Raw genomic sequence first — 24,697 nt, forward strand, 5'->3', positions numbered from 1 at the left:
GGCACAATGCCGACTTAAGTACAAGAGGACTGACACTCTAACTTTCAATGATTTTAACCTCTCCTGTGAGCCCAGTTTTAGATTCCGATGCTTCACTTCAGGTTTCCTGTATACCTTGGACCTTCTTATAGACGATGAAACACGGAATTTGCATCCGAATTAAGTTCAAAATGCACAATGCCGACTTAAGTACAAGAGGACTGACTCTCTAACTTTCTATGATTTGAACCACTCCTGTTAGTCCAGTTTTAGATTCCGATGATTCATATCAGGTTTACAGTATCCCTTGGACATTCTTATTGATGATGAAACACAGAAATTGCATCCGAATTTAATACAAAAGGCACAATGCCGACTTAAGTACAAGAGGACTGACACTCTCACTTTCTATGATTTGAACATCTCCTGTGAGTCAAGTTTTAGATTCCGATTCTTCACTTCAGGTCTTCAATATCACTTGCACCTTATTGTTGACGATGAAGCACAGAAATTGCATCCGAATTTAATACAAAAGGCACAGTGCTGACTTAAGTACAAAAGGACAGACACTCTAACTTTCTATGATTTGAACCTCTCCTGTGAGTTCAGTTTTAGATTCCGATGCTTCACTTCAGGTTCACTGTATACCTTGAACCTTCTTATTGACGATGAAACACAGAAATTGCATCGGAATTAAATTCAAAAGGCACAATGCCGACTTAAGTACTAGCGGACTGACTCTCTAACTTCCTATGATTTGTACCTCTCCTGTGAGCCCAGTTTTGGATTCGGATGCTTCACTTCAGGTTTACTGTTTTCCTTGGACTTTCTTATTGACGATGAAACACAGAAATTGCATCCGAATTTAATACAAAAGGCAGAATGACGACTTAAGTACAAAGGGACTGACACGCTAACTTTCTGTGATTTGAGCCTCTCCCGTGAGTCCAGTATTAGATTCCGATGCTTCACTTCAGGTTTAGTGTATACCTTGGACCTTCTTATTGACGATGACACACAGAAATTGCATCGGAATGAAATTCAAAAGGCACAATGCCGACTTAAGTACAAGAGAAATGACACTCTAACTTTCTATGATTTGAACCTCTCCTGTGAGTCTAGTTTTAGATTCGGATGCTTCACTTCAGGTTTACTGCACACCTTGGACCTTCGTATTGACGATGAAGCACAGAAATTTCTTCGGAATTAAATTCAAAAGGCACAATGCCGACTTAAGTAGCAGAGAACTGACACTCTAACTTTCTATGATTTGAACCTCCACTGTGAGTAAAGTTTTAGATTCCGATGCTTCACTTTAGCTTTACTGTTTCCCTTGGACCTTCTTATTGACGATGATACACAGAAATTTCATCCGAATTAAATTCAAAAAGCACAATGCCGACTTAGGTACAAGAGGACTGACACTCTAACTTTCAATGATTTGAACCTCTCCAGTGAGCCCAGTTTTAGATTCCGATGCTTCACTTCAGGTTCACTGTATCCCTTGGACCTTCTTATTGATGATGAAACACAGAACTTGCATCCGAATTTAATACAAAAGGCACAATGCCGACTTAAGTACAAGTGGACTGACACTCTCACTTTCTATGGATTCAGCCCCTCCTGTGAGTCCAGTTTTAGATTCCGATGCCTCACTTTAGGTTTCCTGTATACTTTGGACCTTCTTATTGACGATGAAACACGGAAATTGCATCCGAATTAAATTCAAAAGGCACAATGCCGACTTAAGTACAAGAGGACTGACTCTCTAACTTTCTATGATTTGAACCTCTCCTGTTAGTCCAGTTTTAGATTCCGATGATTCATATCAGGTTTACAGTATCCCATGGACATTCTTATTGATGATGAAACACAGAAATTGCATCCGAATTTAATACAAAAGGCACAATGCCGACTTAAGTACAAGAGGACTGACACTCTCACTTTCTATGATTTGAACATCTCCTGTGAGTCAAGTTTTAGATTCCGATTCTTCACTTCAGGTCTTCTATATCACTTGCACCTTCTTATTGACGATGAAGCACAGAAATTGCATCCAAATTTAATACAAAAGGCACAGTGCTGACTTAAGTACAAGAGGACAGACACTCTAACTTTCTATGAATTGAACCTCTCCTGTGAGTTCAGTTTTAGATTCCGATGCTACACTTCAGGTTCACTGTATACCTTGGACCTTCTTATTGACGATGAAACACAGAAATTGCATCGGAATTAAATTCAAAAGGCACAATGCCGACTTAAGTACAAGAGGACTAACACTCTAACTTTCTATGATTTGTACCTCTCCAGTGAACCCAGTTTTAGATTCGGATGCTTCACTTCAGGTTTACTGTACACCTTGGACCTTCTTATTGACGAAGAGCAAAGAAATTGCTTCGGAATTAAATTCAAAAGGCTCAATGCCGACTTAAGTACAAGAGGACCAACACTCTAACTTTCTTTGATTTTAACCTCTCCTGTGAGTCCAGTTTTTGATTCCGATGCTTCACATCAGATTCACTGTATACTTTGGACCTCCTTATTGACGATGAAACACAGAGATTGCAACCGAATTTAATACAAAAGTCACAATGCCGACTTAAGTACAAGAGGCCTGACACTCTCACTTTCTATGATATGAACCTCTCCTGTGAGTCCAGTTTTAGATTCCGATGCTTCACTTCAGGTTTCCTGTATACGTTGGACCTTCTAATTGACGACGAAACACAGAAATTGCATCCGAATTTAATACAAAAGGCACAATGCCGACTTAAGTAAAAGAGGACTGACACTCTCACTTTCTATGATTTTTACCCCTCCTGTGAGTCCAGTTTTAGTTTCCGATGCTTCACTTCACGTTTCCTTTATACCTTGGACCTTCTTATTGACGATGAAACACAGAAATTGCATCGGAATTAAATGCAAAAGGCACAATGCCGACTTAAGTACAAGAGGACTGACTCTCTAACTTTCTATGATTTGAACCTCTTCTGTGAGTCCAGTTTTAGATTCCGATGATTCACTTCAGGTTTACTGTATCTCTTGGACTTTCTTATTGACGATGAAACACAGAAATTGCTTCCGAATTTAATACGAAAGCACAATGCCGACTTAAGTACAAGAGGACTGACACTCTCACTTTCTATGATTTGAACCTCTCCTGTGAGTCCAGTTTTAGATTCCGAGGCTTGACTTAAGGTTTCGTGTATACCTTGGACATTCTTATAGACGATGAAAAACAGAAATTGCATCCGAATTTAATACAAAAGGCACAATGCCGACTTAAGTACAAGAGGACTGACACTCTCACTTTCTATGATTAGAACATCTCCTGTGAGTCAAGTTTTAGATTCCGATGCTTCACTTCTGGTCTACTATATCACTTGCACCTTCTTATTGACGATGAAGCACAGAAATTGCATCCGAATTTAATACAAAAGGCACAATGCTGACGTAAGTACAAGAGGACTAACACTCTAACTTTCTATAATTTGTACCTCTCCTGTGAGCCCAGTTTTAGTTTCGGATGCTTCACTTCGGGTTTACTGTATACCGTGGACCTTCTTATTGACGGAGAAGCACAGTAATTGCTTCGGAATTAAATTCAAAAGGCACAATGCCGACTTAAGTACAAGAGGACCGACACTCTAACTTTCTTTGATTTTAACCTCTCCTGTGAGTCCAGTTTTAGATTCCGATGCATCACTTCAGGTTTACTGTATCCCTTGGAACTTCTTATTGACGATGAAACACAGAAATTGCATCCGAATTTAATACAAAAGGCACAATCACGACTTAAGTAAAAAGGGACTGACACGCTAACTTTCTGTGATTTGAACCTCTCCTGTGAGTCCAGTTTTAGATTCCGATGCTTCACTTCAGGTTCACTGTATACCTTCTACCTTCTTATTGACGATGAAACACAGAAATTGCATCGGAATTAAATCCATAAGGCACAATGCCGACTTAAGTACAAGAGAACTGTCACTCTAACTTTCTATGATTTGAACCTCTCCTGTGAGTCTAGTTTTAGATTCGGATGCTTCACTTCAGGTTTACTGTACACCTTGGTTCGTCGTATTGACGATGAAGCACAGATATTGCTTCGGAATTAAATTCAAAGGCACAATGCCGACTTAAGTAAAAGATGACTGACACTCTCACTTTCTATTATTTTAACCTCTCCTGTGAGTCCAGTTTTAGATTCCGATGCTTCACTTCAGGTTTCCTGTATACCTAGGACCTTCTAATTGACAATGAAACACAGAAATTGCATCGTAATTAAACTCAAAAGCACAATGCCGACATAAGTACAAAAGGACTGACTCTCTAACTTTCTATGATTTGACACTCTTCTGTGAGTCCAGTTTTAGATTCCGATGATTCACTACAGGTTTACTGTATCCCTTGGACTTTCATATTGACGATGAAACACAGAAATTGCATTCGATTTTAGTACCAAAGCACAATGCCGACTTAAGTACAAAAGGACTGAGACTCTCGCTTTCTATGATTTGAACCTCTCATGTGTGTCCAGTTTTAGATTTCGATGCTTGACTTCAGGTTTTGTGTATACCTTGGACGTTCTTATTGACGATGAAACACAGATATTGCATCCGAATTTAATACAAAGGAAACAATGCCGACTTAAGTACAAGAGGACTGACACTCTCACTTGCTATGATTTGAACATCTCCTGTGAGTCAAGTTTTAGATTCCGATGCTTCACTTCAGGTCTACTATATCACTTGCACCTTCTTATTGACGATGAAACACAGAAATTGCATCGGAATTAAATTCAAAAGGCACAATGCCGACTTAAGTAAAAGAGGACTGACACTCTCACTTTCTATGATTTTAACCTCTCCTGTGAGTCCAGTTTTAGATTCCGATGCTTCACTTCAGGTTTCCTGCATACCTTGGACCTTCTTATTGACGATGAAACACAGAAATAGCATCGGAATTAAATTCAAAAGGCACAATGCCGACTTAAGTACTAGAGGACTGACTCTCTAACTCTCTATGATTTGTACCTCTCCTGTGAGGCCAGATTTAGATTCGGATGCTTCACTTCAGGTTTACTGTATTCCTTGGACTTTCTTATTGACGATGAAACACAGAAATTGCATCCGAATGTAATACAAAAAGCACAATGACGACTTAAGTACAAAGGGACTGACACGCTAACTTTCTGTGATTTGAACCTCTCCTGTGAGTCCAGTTTTAGATTCCGATGCTTCACTTCAGGTTTCGTGTATTCCTTGGACGTTCATATTGACGATGAAACACAGGAATTGCATCCGAATTTAATACAAAAGGCACAATGCCGACTTAAGTACAAGAGAACGGACACTCTCACTTTCTATGATTTGAACATCTCCTGTGAGTCAAGTTTTAGATTCCGATGCTGCACTTCAGGTCTACTATATCACTTGCACCTTCTTCTTGATGATGAAACACAGAAATTGCATCGGAATTACATTCAAAAGGCACAATGCCGACTTAAGTAAAAGAGGACTGACACTCTCACTTTCTATGATTTTATCCTCTCCTGTGAGTCCAGTTTTAGATTCCGATGCTTCACTTCAGGTTTCCTGTATACCTTGGACCTTCTTATTGACGATGAAACAATGAAATTGCATCGGAATTAAATTCAAAAGGCACAATGCCGACTTAAGTACTAGAGGACCGACTCTCTAACTTTTTATGATTTGAACCTCTTCTGTGAGTCCAGTCTTAGATTCCGATGATTCACTTCAGGTTTACTGTATCCCTTGGACTTTCTTATTGACGATGATACACAGAAATTGCATCCGAATTTAATACAAAAGCACAATGTCGACTTAAGTAGAAGAGGACTGAGACTCTCACTTTCTATGATTTGAACCTCTCCTGTGACTCCAGTTTTAGATTCTGATGCTTGCCTTCAGGTTTCGTGTATACCTTGGACGTTCATGTTGACGATGAAACTCAGAAATTGCATCCGAATATAATACAAAAGGCACAATGCCGACTTCAGTACAAGAGGACTGACCCTCTCACTTTCTATGATTTGAACATCTCCTGTGAGTCAAGTTTTAGATTCCGATGCTGCACTTCAGGTCTACTATATCACTTGCACCTTCTTCTTGATGATGAAACACAGAAATTGCATCGGAATTACATTCAAAAGGCACAATGCCGACTTAAGTAAAAGAGGACTGACACTCTCACTTTCTATGATTTTATCCTCTCCTGTGAGTCCAGTTTTAGATTCCGATGCTTCACTTCAGGTTTCCTGTATACCTTGGACCTTCTTATTGACGATGAAACACAGAAATTGCATCGGAATTAAATTCAAAAGGCACAATGCCGACTTAAGTACTAGAGGACTGACTCTCTAACTTTCTATGATTTGTACCTCTTTTGTGAGCCCAGTATTAGATTCGGATGCTTCACTTCAGGTTTACTGTATTCCTTGGACCTTCTTATTGACGAAGAAGCACAGATATTGCTTCGGAACTAAATTCAAAAGGCACAATGCCGACTTAAGTACAAGAGGACTGACACTCAAACTTTCTATGATTTGAACCTCTTCTGGGAGTCTACTTTTAGATTCGGATGCTTCACTTCAGGTTTACTGTACACCTTGGATCTTCTTATTAACGATGAAGCACAGAAATTGCTTCGGAATTAAATTCAAAAGGCACAATGCCGACTTAAGTAGCAGAGAACTGACACTCTAACTTTCTATGATTTGAACCTCCACTGTGAGTCCAGGTTTAGATTCCGATGATTCACTTCAGGTTTACTGTATCCCTTGGACCATCTTATTGACGATGAAACACAGAAATTTCATCCGAATTAAATTCAAAAGGCACAGTGCAGACATAAGTACAAGAGGACTGACACTCTAACTTTCTATGATTTGAACCTCTCCGGTGAGTCCAGTTTTAGATTCCGATGCTTCACTTCAGGTTTACTGTATCCCTTGTATCTTCTTATTGATGATGAAACACAGAAATTGCATCCGAATTTAATACAAAACTCACAATGCCGACTTAAGTACAAGAGGACTGACACTCTCACTTTATATGATTTGAACCTCTCCTGTGAGTTCAGTTTTAGATTCTGATGCTTCACTTCAGGTATCCTGTATACCTAGGACCTTCTTATTGACAATGAAACACAGAAATTGCATCCGAATTAAATTCAAAAGGCACAATGCCGACTTAAGTACAAGACGACTGACACTCTAACTATCTATGATTTGAAACTCTCCTGTGAGTCCAGTTTTACATTGCGATGTTTCACTACAGGTTTACTGTATACCTTGGAACTTATTATTGACGATGAAACACAGTAATTGCATCGGAATAAAAATTCAAAAGGCACAATTCCGACTTAAGTACAAGAGGACTGACACTCTAACTTTCTATAATTTGAACCTCTCCTGTGTGTCCAGTTTTAGATTCCGATGCTTCACTTCTGGTTTACTCTAACCCTTGTACCTTCTTATTGACGAGAAAACATAGAAATTCCATCCGAATTTAATACATAAGTCACAATGCCGACTTAAGTACAAGAGGACTGACACTCTCCTTTTCTATGATTTGAACCTCTCTTGTGAGCCCAGTTTTAGATTCCGATGCTTCACTTCAGGTTTCCTGTATATCTAGGACCTTCTTATTGACGATGAAACACAGAAATTGCATCCAAAGTAAATTCAAAAGGCACAATGCCGACTTAAGTGCAAGAGGACTGACACTCCAACTTTCTATGATTTGAACCTATCCTGTGAGTCCAGTTTTAGATTCCGATGCTTCACTTCAGGTTTACTGTATCCCTTGGACATTCTTATTGATGATGAAACACAGAAATTGCATCCGAATTTAATACAAAAGGCACAATGCCGACTTAAGTACAAGAGGACTGTCACTCTAACTATCTATGATTTGAAACTCTCCTGTGAGTCCAGTTTTAGATTCCGATGCTTCACTACAGGTTTACTGTATACCTTGGAACTTCTTATTGACGATGAAACACAGTAATTGCATCGGAATAATAATTCAAAAGGCACAATTCCGACTTAAGTACGAGAGGACTGACCCTCTAACTTTCTATGATTTGAACCTCTCCTGTGAGTCCAGTTTTAGATTCCGATGCTTCACTTCTGGTTTACTGTATCCCTTGGACCTTCTTTTTGACGATGAAACACCGACATTGCTTCCGAATTTGATACAAAAGGCACAATGCCGACTTAAGTGCAAGAGGGGTGACACTCTTACTTTCTATGATTTGAACTTCTCTTGTGAGTCCTGTTTTAGATTCCGATGCTTAACTTCAGGTTTACTGTTGCCCTTGGACCTTCTTATTGACGATGAAACACAGAAATTGCAACCGAATTTAACACAAAAGGCACAATGCCGACTTATGTACAAGAGGACTGACACTCTTACTTTCTATGATTTGAACCTCTCCTGTGAGTCCAGTTTTAGATTCCGATGCTTCACTTCAGGTTTACTGTATCCCTTGGACATTCTTATTGATGATGAAACACAGAAATTGCATCCGAATTTAATACAAAAGGCACAACGCCGACATAAGTACAAGAGGACTGACACTCTTGCTTTATATGATTTGAACCTTTCCTGTGAGTCCAATTTTAGATTCTGATGCTTCACTTCAGGTTTCCTGTATCCCTTGGACCTTCTTATTGATAATGAAACACAGAAATTGCATCCGAATTTAAATCAAAACGCACAATGCCGACTTGAGTACAAGAGGACTGACACTCTAACTATCTATGATTTGAAACTCTCCTGTGAGTCCAGTTTTAGATTCCGATGCTTCACTACAGGTTTACTGTATACCTTGGAACTTCTTATTGGCGATGAAACACAGTAATTGCATCGGAATAATAATTCAAAAGGCACAATTCCGACTTAAGTACAACAGTACTGACACTCTAACTTTCTATGATTTGAACCTCTCCTGTGAGTCCACTTATAGATTCCGATGCTTCACTTCTGGTTTACTGTATCCCTTGGACCTTCTGATTAACGATGAAACACCGACATTGCATCCGAATTTAATACAAAAGGCACAATGCCGACTTAAGTACTAGAGGACTGACACTCTTACATTCTATGATTTGAACGTCTCCTGTGAGTCCTGTTTTAGATTCCGATGCTTCACTTCAGGTTTACTGTATCCCTTGGACCTTCTTATTGACGATGAAACACAGAAATTGCATCCGAATTTAATACAAAAGGCACAATGCCGACTTAAGTACAAGAGGACTGACACTCTCACTTTCTATGATTTGAACCTCTCCTGTGAGTCCAGTTTTAGATTCCGAAGCTTCACTTCAGGTTTACTGTATCCCTTGGACCTTCCTATTGACGATGAAACACAGAAATAGCATCCGAATTTAATACAAAAGGCACAATGCTGACATAAGTACAAGAGGACTGACACTCTCACCTTCTATGATTTGAACCTCTCCTGTGAGTCCAGTTTTAGATTCCGATGCTTCACTTCAGGTTTACTGTATCCCTTGGACATTTTTATTGACGATGAAACACAGAAATTGCATCGGAATTAAATACAAAAGGCACAATGAGAACTTAAGTACAGGAGGACTGACACTCTAACGTTCTATGATTTGAACCTCTCCTGTGAGTCAAGTTTTGGTTTCCGATGCATCACTTCAGGTTTACTGTATCACTTGGACCCTCTTACTGACAATGAAACACAGAAATTGCATCGTAATTAACTTAAAAATGCACAATGCCGACTTAACTGCAAGAGGACTGACACTCTAACTTTCTATGATTTGAACCTCTCCTGTGAGTCCAGTTTCAGATTCCGATGCTTCATTTCAGGTTTACTGTATCCCACGGACCTTTTTATTGACGATGAAGCACAGAAATTGCATCGGAATTAAATTCAAAAGTCACAATGCCAACTTAAGTACAAGAGGACTGACACTCTAATTTTCTACGATTTGAACCTCTCCTGTGAGTCCAGTTTTAGATTCCGATGCTTCACTTCAGGTTATTGTATCCCTTGGACCCTCTGATTGACGATGAAACACAGAAATTGCATCCGAATTTAATACAAAAGGCACAATGCCGACTTAAGTACAAGAGGACTGACACTCTAACTTTCTATGATTTGAACCTCTCCTGTGAGTCCAGTTTTAGATTCCGAAGCTTCACTTCAGGTTTACTGTATCCCTTGGACCATCTCATTGACGATGAAACACAGAAATTGCATCGGAATTAAATTCGAAAGGAACAAGGCCGACTTAAGTACAGGAGGACTGACACTCTAACTTTCTATGATTTGAACCTCTCCGGTGAGTCCAGTTTTAGATTCCGATGCTTCAGTTCAGGTTCACTGTATCCCTTGTACCTTCTTATTGATGATGAAACACAGAAATTACATCCGAATTTAATACAAAGGGCACAATGCCGACTTAAGTACAAGAAGACTGACACTCTAACTTTCTATGATTTGAAACTCTCCTGTGAGTCCAGTTTTAGATTCCGATTATTCACTTCAGGTTTAGTGTATCCCTTGGACCTTCATACTGACGATGAAACACAGAAATTGCATCCGAATTTAATACAAAAGGCACAATGCCGACTTAAGTAGAAGTGGACTGACACTCTCACTTTCTATGATTTGAACCTCTCCTGTGAGTCCAGTTTTAGATTCAGATGCTTCACTTCCGGTTTCCTGTATACCTTGGACCTTCTTATTGACGATGAAACACAGAAACGGCATCCGAATTTAATACAAAACGCACAATGCCGACGTAAGTACAAGAGGACTGACGCTCTCACTTTCTATGATTTGAACCTCTCCTGTATGTCCAGGTTTAGATTCCGATGCCAAACTTCAGGTTTACTGTATCCCTTGAACCTTCTTATTGACGATGAAATACAGAAATTGCATCCGAAATTAATACAAAAGGCAAGATGCCGTCTTAAGTTCAAGAGGACTGACACTCTAACTTTCTATGATTTGAACCTCTCCTGTTAGATCAGTTTTAGATTCCGATACTTCACTTCAGGTTTACTGTATCCCTTGGACATTCTTATTGATGATGAAACACAGAAATTGCATCCGAATGTAATACAAACGGCACAATGCCGACTTAAGTACAAGAGGACTGACACCCTAACTTTCTATGATTTGAACCTCTCCGGTGAGTCCAGTTTTAGATTCCGATGCTTCACTTCAGGTTTACTGTATTCCTTGGACCTCCTTACTGACAAGGAAACACAGAAATTGCATCCGAATTTAATACAAATGTCACAATGCCGACTTAAGTACAAGAGGACTGACATTCTAACTTTCTATGATTTGAACCTCTCTTGTGAGTCCAGTTTTAGATTCGGATGCTTCACTTTAGGTTCACTGTATACCTTGGACCTTCTTATTGACGATGAAGCACAGAAATTGTTTCGGAATTAAATTCAAAAGGCACAATGCCGACTTAAGTAGCAGAGGACTGACACTCTAACTTTCTATGATTTGAACCTCTCCTGTGAGTCCAGTGTCAGATTCCGATGCTTCATTTCAGGTTTTCTGTATACCTTGGACCTCCTTATTGATGACGAAACACAGAGATTGCATCCGAATTTAATACAAAAGGCACAATGCCGACTTAAGTACAAGAAGATTGTCACTCCCACTTTCTATGATTTGAACCTCTCCTGTGAGTCCAGTTTTAGATTCCGATGCCTCACTTCCGGATTCCTGTATACCTTGGAAATTCTAATTGACGATGAAACACAGAAATTGCATCCGAATTTAATTCAAAAGGCACAATGCCGACATCAGTACAAGAGGACTGACACTCTCACTTTCTATGATTTGAACCTCTCCTGTGAGTCCAGTGTTAGATTCCAATGCTTCCCTTCAGGTTTCCTGTATACCTTGGACCTTCTTATACGACGAAACACAGAAATTTCATCCGAATTAAATTCAAAAGGCACAATGCCGACTTAAGTACAAGAGGACTGACACTCTAACTTTCTATGATTTGAACCTCTCCAGTGAGCCCGATTTTTGATTCCGATGCTTCACTTCAGCTTTACTGTACCCCTTGGACCTTCTTATTGATGATGAAACACAGAACGTGCATCAGAAATTAATACAAAATGCACAATGACGACTTAAGTACAAGAGGACTGACAATCTCACTTTCTATGAATTCAACCTCTCCTATGAGTCCAGTTTTAGATTCCGATGCTTCACTTCAGGTTTCCTGTATCCCTTGGACCTTCTTATTGATGATGAAACACAGAACTTGCATCCGAATTTAATACAAAAGGCACAATGACGACTTAAGTACAAGAGGACTGACACACTCACTTTCTATGAATTAAACCTCTCCTGTGAGTCCAGTTATAGAATCCGATAACTCACTTCAGGTTTACTGTATTTCTTGGACCTTCTTATTGACGATGGAACACAGAAATAGCATCCGAATTTAATAGAAAAGGCACATAGCCGACTTAAGTACAAGAGGACTGACACAAACTCTCTATGATTTGAACCTCTCCGGTGAGTCCAGTTTTAGATTCCGATGCTTCACTTCAGGTTTACAGTATCCCTTGTACCTTCTTATTGATGATGAAACACAGAAATTGCATCCGAATTTAATACAAAAGGCACAATGCCGACTTAAGTACAAGAGGACTGACACTCACGCTTTATATGATTTGAACCTCTCCTGTGAGTCCAGTTTTAGATTCTGATGCTTCACTTCAGGTTTTCTGTATACCTAGGACCTTCTTATTGACAATGAAACACAGAAATTGCATCCGAATTAAATTCAAATGGCACAATGCCGACTTAAGTACAAGAGGACTGACACTCTAACTATCTATGATTTGAAACTCTCCTGTGAGTCCAGTTTTAGATTCCGATGCTTCACTACAGGTATACTGTATACCTTGGAACTTCTTATTGACGATGAAACACAGTAATTACATCGGAATAAAAATTCAAAAGGCACAATTCCGACTTAAGTACAAGAAGACTGACACTCTAACTTTCTATGATTTGAACCTCTCCTGTGAGTCCAGTTTTAGATTCCGATTCTTCACTTCTGGTTTACTGTAACCCTTGGACCTTCTTATTGACGAGAGAACACAGAAATTGCATCCAAATTTAATACAAAAGTCACAATGCCAACTTAAGTACAAGAGGACTGACACTCTCACTTTCTATGATTTGAACCTCTCTTGTGAGCCCAGTTTTAGATTCCGATGCTTCACTTCAGGTTTCCTGTTTATCTAGGACCTTCTTATTGACGGTGAAACACAGAAATTGCATCCAAAGTAAATTCAAAAGGCACAATGCCGACTTAAGTGCAAGTGGACTGACACTCCAACTTTCTATGATTTGAACCTCTCCTGTGAGTCCAGTTTTAGATTCCGATGCTTCACTTCAGGTTTACTGTATCCCTTGGACCTTCTTATTGATGATGAAACACAGAAATTGCATCCGAATTTAATACAAAAGGCACAATGCCGACTTAAGTACAAGAGGACTGACACTCTAACTGTCTATGATTTGAAACTCTCCTGTGAGTCCAGTTTTAGATTCCGATGCTTCACTACAGGTTTACTGTATACCTTGGAACCTCTTATTGACGATGAAACACAGTAATTGCATCGGAATAATAATTCTAAATGCACAATTCCGACTTAAGTACGAGAGGACTGACACTCTAACTTTCTATGATTTGAACCTCTCCTGTGAGTCCCGTGTTAGATTCCGATGCTTCACTTCTGGTTTACTGTATACCTTGGACCTTCTTATTGACGATGAAACACCGACATTGCATCCGAATTTAATACAAAAGGCACAATGCCGACTTAAGTACAAGAGGACTGACACTCTTACTTTCTATGATTTGAACCTCTCCTGTGAGTCCTGTTTTAGATTCCGATGCTTCACTTCAGGTTTACTGTATCCCTTGGACCTTCTTATTGACGATGAAACACAGAAATTGCATCGGAATTTAATACAAAAGGCACAATGCCGACTTAAGTACAAGAGGACTGACACTCTCACTTTCTATGATTTGAACCTCTCCTGTGAGTCCAGTTTTAGATTCCGATGCTTCACTTCAGGTTTACTGTATCCCTTGGACTTTCTTATTGACGATGAAACACAGAAATAGCATCCAAATTTAATACAAAAGGCACAATGCCGTCTTAAGTACAAGAGGACTGACACTCTCACTTTCTATGATTTGAACCTCTCCTGTGAGTCCAGTTTTAGATTCCGATTCTTCACTTCAGATTTACTGTATCCCATGGACCTTCTTATTGACGATGAAACACGGAAATTGCATCGGAATTAAATTCAGATGTCACAATGCCGACTTAAGTACAAGAGGACTGACACTCTGACTTTCTATGATTTGAACCTCTCCTGTGAGTCCAGTTTTAGATTCCGATTCTCCACTTCAGATTTACTGTATCCCATGGACCTTCTTATTGACGATGAAACACAGAAATTGCATCGGAATTAAATTCAAATGTCACAATGCCGACTTAAGTACAAGAGGACTGACACTCTAACTTTCTATGCTTTGAACCTCTCCTGGGAGTCCAGTTTTAGATTCCGAAGCTTCACTTCAGGTTTACTGTATCCCTTTTACCTTCGTATTGACGATGAAACACAGAAATTCCATCGGAATTATATTCAAAAGGCACAATGCTGACTTAAGTACACGAGGACTGACACTCTAACTTTCTTTGATTTGAACCTCTCCTGTGAGTCCAGTTTTAGATTCCGATGCTTCACTTCAGGTTTACTGTATACCTTGGACCTTCGTATTGACGATGAAGCACAGATATTGCTTCTAAATTAAATTCAAAAGGCACAATGCCGACTTATGTAGCAGAGGACTGACACTCTAACTTTGTATGATTTTAACCTCCACTGTGAGTCCAGTTTTAGATTCCGATGCTTCACTTCAGGTTTACAGTATCCATTGGACCTTCTTATTGATGATGAAACACAGAAATTGTATCCGAATTTAATACAAAAGGCACAATGCCGACTTAAGTACAAGAGGACTGACACTCTCTCTTAATATGATTTGAACCTCTCCTGTAAGTCCAGTTTTGGATTCCGATGCTTCACTTGAAGATTACTGTATACCTTGGGCCTTCTTATTGACGATGAAACACAGAAATTGCATCGGAATTAAATTCAAATGGAACAAGGCCGACTAAAGTACAGGAGGACTGACACTCTAACTTTCTATGATTTGAACCTCTCCGGTGAGTCCAGTTTTAAATTCCGATGCTTCACTTCCGGTTTACTGTATCCCTTGTACCTTCTTATTGATGATGAAACACAGAAATTGTATCCGAATTTAATACAAAAGGCACAATGCCGACTTAAGTACAAGAGGACTGACACTCTCTCTTTATATGATTTGAACCTCTCCTGTGAGTCCAGTTTTAGATTCAGATGCTTCACTTCCGGTTTCCTGTATGCCTTTGACCTTCTTATTGACGATGAAACACAGAAATTGCATCCGAATTTAATACAAAAGTCACAATGCCGACTTAAGTACAAGAGGACTGACACTCTAACTTCCTATGATTTGAACCTCTCCTGTGAGTCCAGTTTTAGATTCCGATGCTTCACTTCAGGTTTACTGTATCCCTTGGACATTTTTATTGACGATGAAACACAGAAATTGCATCGGAATTAAATAAAAAGGCACAATGCCAACTTAAGTACAGGAGGACTAACACTCTAACTTCCTATGATTTGAACCTCTCCTGTGAGTCAAGTTTTGGATTCCGATGCATCACTTCAGGTTTACTGTATCACTTGGACCTTCTTATTGACAATGAAACACAGAAATTGCATCGGAATTAACTTAAAAAGACAGAATGCCGACTTAACTACAAGAGGACTGACACTCTAACTTTCTATGATTTGAACCTCTCCTGTGAGTCCAGTTTTAGATTCCGATGCTTCACTTCAGGTTTACTGTATCCCATGGACCTTCTTATTGACGATGAAACACAGATATTGCATCGGAATTAAATTCAAAAGTCACAATGCCGACTTAAGTACAAGAGGACTGACAGTCTAACATTCTACGATTTGAACCTCTCCTGTGAGTCCAGTTTTAGATTCCGATGCTTCACTTCTGGTTTATTGTATCCCTTCTACCCTCTTATTGACGATGAAACACTGAAATTGCATCCGAATTTAATACAAAAGGCACAATGCCGACTTAAGTACAAGAGGACTGGCACTCTAACTTTCTATGATTTGAATCTCTCCTGTGAGTCCAGTTTTAGATTCCGAAGCTTCACTTCAGGTTTACTGTATCCCTTGGACCATCTCATTGACGATGAAACACAGAAATTGCATCGGAATTAAATTCGAAAGGAACAAGGCCGACTTAAGTACAGGAGGACTGACACTCTAACTTTCTATGATTTGAACTTCTCCGGTGAGTCCAGTTTTAGATTCCGATTCTTCAGTTCAGGTTTACTGTATCCCTTGTACCTTCTTATTGATGATGAAACACAGAAATTACATCCGAATTTAATACAAAGGGCACAATGCCGACTTAAGTACAAGAAGACTGACACTCTAACTTTCTATGATTTGAAACTCTCCTGTGAGTCCAGTTTTAGATTCCGATGATTCACTTCAGGTTTAGTGTATCCCTTGGACCATCATACTGACGATGAAACACAGAAATTGCATCCGAATTTAATACAAAAGAAACAATGCCGACTTAAGTACAAGTGGACTGACACTCTCACTTTCTATGATTTGAACCTCTCCCGTGAGTCCAGTTTTAGATTCAGTTACTTCACTTCCGGTTTCCTGTATACCTTTGACCTTCTTATTGACGATGAAACACAGAAACTGCATCCGAGTTTAATACAAAACGCACAAGGCCGACGTAAATACAAGAGGACTGACGCTCTCACTTTCTATGATTTGAACCTCTCCTGTGGGTCCAGGTTTAGATTCCGATGCCACACTTCAGGTTTACTGTATCCCTTGAACCTTCTTATTTACGATGAAATACAGAAATTGCATCCGAATTTAGTACAAAAGGCACAATGCCGTCTTAAGTTCAAGAGGACTGACACTCTAACTTTCTATGATTTGAACCTCTCCTGTTAGCCCAGTTTTAGATTCCGATACTTCACTTCAGGTTTACTGTATCCTTTGACCTTCTTATTGATGATGAAACACAGAAATTGCATCCGAATGTAATACAAACGGCACAATGCCGACTTAAGTACAAGAGGACTGACACCCTAACTTTCTATGATTTGAACCTCTCCGGTGAGTCCAGTTTTAGATTCCGATGCTTCACTTCAGGTTTACTGTATCCCTTGGCCCTCCTTATTGACGAGGAAACACAGAAATTGCATCCGAATTTAATACAAATGTCACAATGCCGACTTAAGTACAAGAGGACTGACATTCTAACTTTCTATGATTTGAACCTCTCTTGTGAGTCCAGTTTTAGATTCGGATGCTTCACTTTAGGTTCACTGTATACCTTGGACCTTCTTATTGACGATGAATCACAGAAATTGTTTCGGAATTAAATTCAAAAGGCACAATGCCGACTTAAGTAGCAGAGGACTGACACTCTAACTTTCTATGATTTGAACCTCTCCTGTGAGTCCAGTTTTAGATTGCGATGCTTCACTTCAGGTTTAATGTTTCCCTTGGACCTTCTTATTGACGATGAAACACAGAAACTGCATTCGAATTTATTACAAAAGGCACAATGACGACTTAAGTACAAAAGGACTGATACTCTAACTTTCTATGATTTGAATCTCTCCTGTGAGTCCACTATTAGATTCCGATGCTTCACTTCAAGTTTACTGTATACCTTGGACCTTCTTATTGACGATGAAACACAGAATTTGCCTCGGAATTAGATTCAAAAGGCACAATGCCGACTTAAGTTCAAGTGGAGTGATACTCTAACTTTCTATGATTTGAACCTCCCCTGTGAGTCCAGTTTTAGATTCCGATGCTTCACTTCGGGATTACTGTATGCCTTGGACCTTCTTATTGACGATGAAATACAGAAATTGCATCCGAATTCAATACAAAAGGCACAATGCCGACTTAAGTACAAGAGGACTGACACTCTTACTTTCTATGATTCGAACCTGTCCTGTTTGTCCAGTTTTAGATTCCGATGCTTCACTTTAGGTGTACTGTATCCCTTGGACTTTCTTATTGACGGTGAAACACATAAATTGCATCCGAATTTAATACAAAATCCACAATGCCGACTTAAGTACAAGAGGACTGACACTCTCTCTTTGTATGATTTGAACCTCTCCTGTGAGTCCAGTTTTAGATTCGGATGCCTCACTTCCGGTTTCCTGTATACCTTGGAAATTCTAATTGACGATGAAACACAGAAATTGCATCCGAATTTAATTCAAAAGGCACAATGCCGACATCAGTACAAGAGGACTGACACTCTCACTTTCTATGATTTGAACCTCTCCTGTGAGTCCAGTGTTAGATTCCGATGCTTCACTTCAGGTTTCCTGTATACCTTGGACCTTCTTATTGACGACGAAACACAGAGATTGCATCCGAATTTAATACAAAAGGCACAATGCCGACTTAAGTACAAGAGGATTGACACTCTCACTTTCTATGATTTGAACCTCTCCTGTGAGTCCAGTGTTAGATTCCAATGCTTCCCTTCAGGTTTCCTGTGTACCTTGGACCTTCTTATTGACGACGAAACACAGAAACTTCATCCGAATTAAATTCAAAAGGCACAACGCCGACTTAAGTACAAGAGGACTGACACTCTAACTTTCTATGATTTGAACCTCTCCAGTGAGCCCGGTTTTTGATTCCGATGCTTCACTTCAGCTTTACTGTATCCCTTGGACCTTCTTATTGATGATGAAACACAGAACGTGCATCCGAAATTAATACAAAATGCACAATGACGACTTAAGTACAAGAGGACTGACACTCTCACTTTCTATGAATTCAACCTCTCCTGTGAGTCCAGTTTTAGATTCCGATGCTTCACTTCAGGTTTCCTGTATCCCTTCGACCTTCTTATTGATGATGAAAAACAGAACTTGCATCCGAATTTAATACAAAAGGCACAATGCCGACTTAAGTGCAAGAGGACTGACACTCCAACTTTCTATGATTTGAACCTCTCCTGTGAGTATAGTTTTAGATTCCGATGCTTCACTTCTGGTTTACTGTATCCCTTGGACCTTCTTATTGACGATGAAACACAGAAATTGCATCCAAATTTAATACAAAAGGCACAATGCCGACATAAGTACAAGAGGACTGACACTCTCACTTTCTATGATTTGAACCTCTCCTGTGAGTCCAGTTTTAGATTCCGATGCTTCACTTCAGGTTTACTGTATCCCTTGGACCTTCTTATTGACGATGAAACACAGAAATAGCATCCAAATTTAATACAAAAGGCACAATGCCGTCTTAAGTACAAGAGGACTGACAATCTCACTTTCTATGATTTGAACCTCTCCTGTGAGTCCAGTTTTAGATTCCGATTCTTCACTTCAGGTTTACCGTATCCCATGGACCTTCTTATTGACGATGAAACACAGAAATTGCATCGGAATTAAATTCAAATGTCACAATGCCGACTTAAGTACAAGAGGACTGACACTCTAACTTTCTATGATTTGAACCTCTCCTGTGAGTCTAGTTTTAGATTCCGATTCTCCACTTCAGGTTTACTGTATCCCATGGACCTTCTTATTGACGATGAAACACAGAAATTGCATCGGAATTAAATTCAAATGTCACAATGCCGACTTAAGTACAAGAGGACTGACACTCTAACTTTCTATGCTTTGAACCTCTCCTGGGAGTCCAGTTTTAGATTCCGAAGCTTCACTTCAGGTTTACTGTATTCCTTTTACCTTCGTATTGACGATGAAACACAGAAATTCCATCGGAATTATATTCAAAAGGCACAATGCTGACTTAAGTACATGAGGACTGACACTCTAACTTTTTAAGATTTGAACCTCTCCTGTGACTCCAGTTTTAGATTCTGATGCTTGACTTCAGGTTTACTGTATACCTTGGACCTTCGTATTGACGATGAAGCACAGATATTGCTTCTAACTTAAATTCAAAAGGCACAATGCCGACTTATGTAGCAGAGGACTGACACTCTAACTTTGTATGATTTGAACCTCCACTGTGAGTCCAGTTTTAGATTCCGATGCTTCACTTCAGGTTTACAGTATCCATTGGACATTCTTATTGTCGATGAAACACAGAAATTGCATCCGAATTCAATACAATAGTCACAGTGACGACTTAAGAACAAAAGGACAGACACTCTAACTTTCTATGATTTGAATCCCTCCTGTGAGTCCAGTTTCGGATTCCGATGCTTCACTTCAAGATTACTGTATTCCTTGGACATTTTTATTGACGATGAAACACAGAAATTGCATCGGAATTAAATACAAAAGGCACAATGCCAACTTAAGTACAGGAGGACTGACACTCTAACTTTCTATGATTTGAACCTCTCCTGTGAGTCAAGTTTTGGATTCCGATGCATCACTTCAGGTTTACTGTATCACTTGGACCTTCTTATTGACAATGAAACACAGAAATTGCATCGGAATTAACTTAAAAAGGCACAATGCCGACTTAAGTACAAGAGGACTGACACTCTAACTTTCTATGATTTGAACCTCTCCTGTGAGTCCAGTTTTAGATTCCGATGCTTCAGTTCAGGTTTACTGTATCCCTTGTACCTTCTTATTGATGATGAAACACAGAAATTACATCCGAATTTAATACAAAGGGCATAATGCCGACTTAAGTACAAGAAGACTGACACTCTAACTTTCTATGATTTGAAACTCTCCTGAGAGTCCAGTTTTAGATTCCGATGATTCACTTCAGGTTTAGTGTATCCCTTGGACCTTCATACTGACGATGAAACACAGAAATAGCATCCGAATTTAATACAAAAGGCACAATGCCGACTTAAGTACAAGTGGACTGACACTCTCGCTTTCTATGATTTGAACCTCTCCCGTGAGTCCAGTTTTAGATTCAGATGCTTCACTTCCGGTTTCCTGTATACCTTGGACCTTCTTATTGACGATGAAACACAGAAACTGCATCCGAATTTGATACAAAACGCACAATGCCGACGTAAGTACAAGAGGACTGACGCTCTCACTTTCTATGATTTGAACCTCTCCTGTGGGTCCAGGTTTAGATTCCGATGCCACACTTCAGGTTTACTGTATCCCTTGAACCTTCTTATTGACGATGAAATACAGAAATAGCATCCGAATTTAATACAAAAGGCACAATGCCGTCTTAAGTTCAAGAGGACTGACAATCTAACTTTCTATGATTTGAACCTCTCCTGTTAGCCCAGTTTTAGGTTCCGATACTTCACTTCAGATTTTCTGTATCCCTTGGACCTTCTTATTGATGATGAAACACAGAAATTGCATCCGAATGTAATACAAACGGCACAATGCCGACTTAAGTACAAGAGGACTGACACCCTAACTTTCTATGATTTGAACCTCTCCGGTGAGTCCAGTTTTAGGTTCCGATGCTTCACTTCAGGTTTACTGTATCCCTTGGACCTCCTTATTGACGAGGAAACACAGAAATTGCATCCGAATTTAATACAAAAGGCACAATGCCGACTTAAGTACAAGAGCACTGACACTCTAACTTTCTATGATTTGAATCTCTCCTGTGAGTCCACTTTTAGATTCCGATGCTTCACTTCAAGTTTACTGTATACCTTGGACCTTCTTATTGACGATGAAACACAGAATTTGCCTCGGAATTAAATTCAAAAGGCACAATGCCGACTTAAGTTCAAGTGGAGTGATACTCTAACTTTCTATGATTTGAACCTCCCCTGTGAGTCCAGTTTTAGATTCCGATGCTTCACTTCGGGATTACTGTATGCCTTGGACCTTCTTATTGACGATGAAATACAGAAATTACATCCGAATTCAATACAAAAGGCACAATGCCGACTTAAGTACAAGAGGACTGACACTCTTACTTTCTATAATTCGAACCTGTCCTGTGAGTCCAGTTTTAGATTCCGATGCTTCACTTCAGCTTTACTGTATCCCTTGGACCTTCTTATTGATGATGAAACACAGAACTTGCATCCGAATTTAATACAAAATGCGCAATGACGACTTAAGTACAAGAGGACTGACACTCTCACTTTCTATGAGTTCAACCTCTCCTGTGAGTCCAGTTTTAGATTCTGATGCTTCACTTCAGGTTTCCTGTATCCCTTGGACCTTCTTATTGATGATGAAACACAGAACTTGCATCCGAATTTAATACAAAAGGCACAATGACGACTTAAGTACAAGAGGACTGACACACTCACTTTCTTTGAATTCAACCTCTCCTGTGAGTCCAGGTTTAGAATCCGATAACTCACTTCAGGTTTACAGTAAATCTTGGACCTTCTTATTGACGATGGAACACAGAAATAGCATCCGAATTTAATAGAAAAGGCACAATGCCGACCTAAGTACAAGAGGACTGACACTAACTTTCTATGATTTGAACCTCTCCGGTGAGTCCAGTTTTAGATTCCGATGCTTCACTTCAGGTTTACTGTAACCCTTGGACCTTCTTATTGACGAGAAAACACAGAAATTGCATCCGAATTTAATACAAAATTCACAATGCCGACTTAAGTACAAGAGGACTGACACTCTCACTTTCTATGATTTGAACCTCTCCTGTGAGTCCTGTTTTAGATTCCGATGCTTCACTTCAGGTTTACTGTATCCCTTGGACCTTCTTATTGACGATGAAACACAGAAATTGCATCCGAATTTAATAGAAAAGGCACAATGCCGACTTAAGTACAAGAGGACTGACACTCTCACTTTCTATGATTTGAACCTCTCCTGTGAGTCCAGTTTTAGATTCCGATGCTTCACTTCAGGTTTACTGTATCCCTAGGACCTTCTTATTGACGATGAAACACAGAAATAGCATCCGAATTTAATACAAAAGGCACAATGCCGTCTTAAGTACAAGAGGACTAACAATCTCACTTTCTATGACTTGAACTTCTCCTGTGAGTCCAGTTTTAGATTCCGATGCTTCACTTCAGGTTTACTGTATCCCTTGGACATTTTTATTGACGATAAAACACAAAATTGCATTGGAATTAAGTACAAAAGGCACAATGCCAACTTAAGTACAGGAGGACTGACACTCTAACTTTCTATGATTTGAACCTCTCCTGTGAGTCAAGTTTTAGATTCCGATGCATCACTACAGGTTTACTGTATCCCTTGGACCTTCTTATTGACAATGAAACACAGAAATTGCATCGGAATTACCTTAAAAAAGCACAACGCCGACTTAACTACAAGAGGACTGAAACTCTCACTTTCTATGATTTGAACCTCTCCTGTGAGTCCAGTTTTAGATTCCGATTCTTCACTTCAGGTTTACTGTATACCTTGGAACTTCTTATTGACGATGAAACACAGTAATTGCATCGGAGTAAAAATTCAAAAGGCACAATTCCGATTTAAGTACAAGAAGACTGACACTCTAACTTTCTATGATTTGAAACTCTCCTGTGAGTCCAGTTTTAGATTCCGATGCTTCACTTCTGGTTTACTGTAACCCTTGGACCTTCTTATTGACGAGAAAACACAGAAATTGCATCCGAATTTAATACAAAATTCACAATGCCGACTTAAGTACAAGAGGACTGACACTCTCACTTTCTATGATTTGAACCTCTCCTGTGAGTCCAGTTTTAGATTCCGATGATTCACTTCAGGTTTAGTGTATCCCTTGGACCTTCATACTGACGATGAAACACAGAAATAGCATCCGAATTTAATACAAAAGGCACAATGCCGACTTAAGTACAAGTGGACTGACACTCTCGCTTTCTATGATTTGAACCTCTCCCGTGAGTCCAGTTTTAGATTCAGATGCTTCACTTCCGGTTTCCTGTATACCTTGGACCTTCTTATTGACGATGAAACACAGAAACTGCATCCGAATTTGATACAAAACGCACAATGCCGACGTAAGTACAAGAGGCATGACGCTCTCACTTTCTATGATTTGAACCTCTCCTGTGGGTCCAGGTTTAGATTCCGATGCCACACTTCATGTTTACTGTATCCCTTGAACCTTCTTATTGACGATGAAATACAGAAATAGCATCCGAATTTAATACAAAAGGCACAATGCCGTCTTAAGTTCAAGAGGACTGACACTCAAACTTTCTATGATTTGAACCTCTCCTGTTAGCCCAGTTTTAGATTCCGATACTTCACTTCAGGTTTACTGTATCCCTTGGACCTTCTTATTGATGATGAAACACAGAAATTGCATCCGAATGTAATACAAACGGCACAATGCCGACTTAAGTACAAGAGGACTGACACCCTAACTTTCTATCATTTGAACCACTCCGGTGAGTCCAGTTTTAGGTTCCGATGCTTCACTTCAGGTTTACTGTATCCCTTGGACCTCCTTATTGACGAGGAAACACAGAAATTGCATCCGAATTTAATACAAAAGGCACAATGCCGACTTAAGTACAATAGGACTGACACTCCCACTTTCTATGATTTGAACCTCTCCTGTGAGTCCAGTTTTAGAT

This window comes from Schistocerca serialis, chromosome 2 (genome assembly GCF_023864345.2).
Source record: "Schistocerca serialis cubense isolate TAMUIC-IGC-003099 chromosome 2, iqSchSeri2.2, whole genome shotgun sequence".
NCBI classification, from domain to species: domain Eukaryota; kingdom Metazoa; phylum Arthropoda; class Insecta; order Orthoptera; family Acrididae; genus Schistocerca; species Schistocerca serialis.